General features: G+C 45.1%; 1 pseudogene; it reads right to left on the bottom strand.

The window, feature by feature from the left end:
* Positions 1-1888: 1888 nt before the first annotated feature.
* Positions 1889-2005, bottom strand: LOC142777733 (U4 spliceosomal RNA; annotated as a pseudogene).
* Between the last annotated feature and the right edge of the window lie 2259 nt (positions 2006-4264).

The raw sequence follows: 4264 nt of genomic DNA, 5'->3' as shown, positions 1-4264 counted from the left end.
ACAAAATTGCAGAGATTCTAAATGCCTAGCGTGTGACCGACCCAGAAATGTACCGTAGATAGTAAGGACACTGTAGTTGGCAGAGAGACGTGAGGCACCAAGACACCTTGCATGTCTATATCACCCCCTTATTCAATGAAAGCAGAATAAAAAAAATTCTGCAAATTTCCATGCGCTTGGCTGCTGGACATCTTAATTATTACCCATAAAAAGGGGTAAGTTTTCGGCTGCAGAGTGAATGGACAAGATCTTTTCCCACAATCAAAGATGGGAGCTTCGCCTCTAGGGCACCGCTGTGATTTTCGACAATATCTTGTCAATTCAGCAGTGGCGGAAGGAGCAATGTCCAAAACAGCTGGACCGTTTTTCCCATATTGATTTGTGTTCTTTTATTGATTTCGTTTTGAATATCCGTAGAGTAACGCTGAAGTGTGCGTAAGGTAAATTAGGGTATTGACGATCGTAGCGGAGGGTGTTCTCAAACACTCACCGTAGCTCAACTTTCTAACACTGCAGCGCGCCCCTTGTGCCTTCAACTAAGTTATTGCGCAACACTGTATACATTATGCTTACTTAATCAATATACTTTTACAGCGAAAGCTGTTATGAGATTACAACACAGGTCACGTGCTGCGCCGTAGTTGTCCGCCGCCACCGCCGGTGGACGTAACCAATGTTGCAAAAATTAAGACCAAACTTAGTTAATAAAAACACTAAGGACACTGTGGGATTTGAACCAAGGTCAGCTGTGAGCCCGTCCTGTATTCTTCCACTGAGCCACGCCGGCGCTTGAAACTCATTTCAAAACTGGCCTCATATAGGTAGGCTTGATGTCGGGAAAGGAATCGCGCTAATATCAGTAATAAAGCGTTTTAGAACAACAAAGGAACGACCAGGCGTCACAGAATGCGAATTGCGTAAAAAGATGGTCGTCCAAATGTTTTAACTGTGCCGCATACCCACTTAAGGCATAATTCTTCATCGTCGTCCGCCACTGCATGAAAATATTGCACAATATTCCCAACAAGTGTGTAGCGGATTCCACACTTCTCCAAATAACGATGAAGGATAGCATACAATTAGCAGCCGACACTACTAAATCACTTGGTTACATCAGACGTTCCCTTTCCTTGTGTCCCTCATCCACGCGAAAACTGGCTTACGAAACATTTATACGAATTAAGCTTGAATATGCCTCAGCTATTTGGAGCCCTCATCAAGCATACCTCATTAACACTTTAGAGTCTATACAGCACCGTGCGGCCAGATTCATCTCTTCTAGGTACGGCCGTGATGAAAGCATCAGTGCCATAAAGTCATCATTGGGACTCGAGTCATTGTCGTTCCATCGGAAGATTGCAAGGCTGTGCTTGTTCCATAGGCTTTACTATAACTTCCCACATCTTCACGGTAAACTCTTTATCCCGCCAAGCCGTACATCTCGTCGCCTTTTTAACTCGTGCAGCGTCCAGCGTTTGCACGGTTCTGCGTCTTCTTTTAATCAATCTTTTTGGCCAACAGCCATTGCAGAATGGAACACTTTGCCAGACTGTGTTGTCGTTGAGCGAAACCCTATTGCGTTTAAGCAGTTGCTCACTGATCATCTTACGCTGTAAAATTCTTTTACACTGTTCTTTCTTTTCGCCTTTATATGCCTGATTCAAATTGTACATTTTTTTGTGCTTTTAAGTAAGTCTGCATTTCTATGTGTTATGTTTCAGTATTGTGATCCGATATGTTTTGTAACTCTTTATGTAACCTCCCCCCCCTTATGTAATACCCCGAGAGGGGCCTTTAAGGGAAAAATAAATGATGATGATGATACTAAACGCCAGCCTGCTGCACAAAAATTATGATTATTTATGGCGTAGTGGGTAACCATCAAGCATGCTTGTATCAGTTACAAAAGTAGTTATGTTAAGAAAAGGCTTCGAAAGTTTCAACTTGCAATAGTCACCATTCAGTTATCCCTTCATTGGGTACGACATTACCTCTGCGCAAAGCTCTTCAAGCTTTCGCTGTGACAGTGCTGCGCGTTGCGAGCAGGCCTGGCGTTTTTGTTGTTGTTGTTGTTGTTGATGATGATGATGATTTTTTTTAATTCAACAGTTCGTTCGCGCTGCTTAAAGCACCTGCAGTATAGCGCTCGCGAACGAACCACTGCAATCATTGACCGCTTCCTTGCTTTAGTCGTTACCCAACCATCGACATCGGAGAGTTACAAAATGTATACTACAACATTGCCTTGTTCTGCGTTATACACATCGGCCGAGCTGCACAATAAAGAGGAACATCGTTGCAGCACCGCTCGCTGCCCCCTTGGTTCCGACGGCCTCGCTCTGCTGCGCCCCCGCTGCGCCCGCATATACGCCGCCCGCGGCCTGCCCAAGTTAGCCGGCGCGCGCGTAAACGGGCCTCTCCCATCCGCGGTTTTTTGCTCCCCTTTGGCGAACCGTCGGTGCCGATCTCTCCTGGAATAGTTGCTCCGAGGCCGGGCGGCGCAGCGCACGGCGAAGGCCCGTCCTTAATTTAGTTAGCCACTTCGGCCCGTCCTTCGCTCGCTCCTGTCGGACAACAAACATCCGGTGCCGGGCCAGTTCTCACACAGCCCCGATTCTCGCGGTCGACCAGCAGCTATGACGCAAGGCCTAGCACTTGCCAGTGAACAAAGAAACTACGGGGATGACACTGCCAAAAATCTGCATCCAAGCTTTGCATACCGCAAAGCCGCGATAATTATGTAACTATACAACAAAGCCACGGGTGAAGTCTCTCAGGCGCGAGGATTTTGTTTCTTGCGCAATGAGCACGCGCAGCAACAGAGATCCTCTGTAGTCTCAGCAAATATGGAAGGAGACACGGAGTCGGTGTTCCACAAACGTTTCCTTTCCTGGCTTCGTGTCTAATCTCACGTTTGAATGCGCCGAACAATTTAATTTTGTTGTTTTGTTGCATAGAAAACAATTGTAGAAAACATTGAGTTCTTCTTTATTGCAAGACGTATATTGTTATGCTTTAAGCGCGATCATACATGACATTCACTGCACCCGGTCGCTTTTGCTAACAGTATTTTGTATTATAAGTCAGCATTGTACTAATACATTGTGCAACGCCAGATTTGTGACAAATAATGGTGCGAATGGCTCCTTGTGAGATTTATGTAAGCCTGCATCAGCAACGCACTTGTTAAACTTCTGAAACAATGGGTATGCTCTGCTTCTGTTTTTCACCTTAGGAAGGCCACCGACGAAGGGCAGAAAGAATTTAAAATCAAAATAAGTGCCAAAACTTCAGCCACTATGAAGTTGTAGGGCAATGCTGTTTCAAGCGTCTAAAATCATTCCAGCAGCGAGTATTCATGTACTGAGCTATCCCTGATGCTAGACAAAAAGTGAGATGATACCAATGGTCTGAAGTCTACCGTCATTTAAAGACATCTCGTTTTTAGTGCGCGATATGAGCTTCAGCAAAGTAGACTATTATTTTGGTATTTTATGACAAATATGTTTAATTGCGATAACTCTCATGTAGGCACTCAAGGCACATTTTTGTCGTCAACTTCATGTTATGCCTAAAGTAGAAATGAATAACATCATCCCACGCACCGTATGGTTAATGTGCGATTGAAAGCTTACATAGGATGCCGACGGGCACGGCTCGATTAGAGATGAAACGCACCGACCGGCTCCGACGGGCGAAGGGTGCATGACGAGGTGCCAGATGGAGAGGTAGGGGGAACTTTGATTAACCGGTCGCGTTCACGCGTGTTGTGTTGACACAGATCAGCCGACATGTATTACTCTCACCGCTTACTTTGCGATGAAGCGACTGATGGCCCGAAAACAGCTTCACTCGCTGGAGTGGCCGTATTTCTTTACGCCACCTTTTTATAGAGTTACACCATATCAAATCCCTCGCGAATTCGCTGCTACCCTTGCGTCGTAAATATATAGTATAAAATAATTGTTACGGTTTAACATCCCGAGACCATGATATATCCTTATGAGGGACGCTTACAGGAGGGCTCCAGAAATTTCAACTACCTGTGGGGTTCTTTAGAGTGCTTAAACTGCTCCTTGGGCGAGTATGTTCATGAATAAGATAGACTTGCCAGTGCGAAAAAAACGACATAACATTAAGGAAGATAACACACACATCGCTGATCTCACAACTCTGTTCTGTCTTTTTTTTTTTTTTTGCTCTGGTAAGTCTATTCTTTAATGTGCACTGACATCAAGTGCCCGAGCCTCTAGCGTTTTGACTC

This window comes from Rhipicephalus microplus, chromosome X (assembly GCF_043290135.1).
Source record: "Rhipicephalus microplus isolate Deutch F79 chromosome X, USDA_Rmic, whole genome shotgun sequence".
Classification (NCBI taxonomy): Eukaryota; Metazoa; Arthropoda; class Arachnida; order Ixodida; family Ixodidae; genus Rhipicephalus; species Rhipicephalus microplus.
This window is presented reverse-complemented; position numbering and strand designations above follow the sequence as displayed.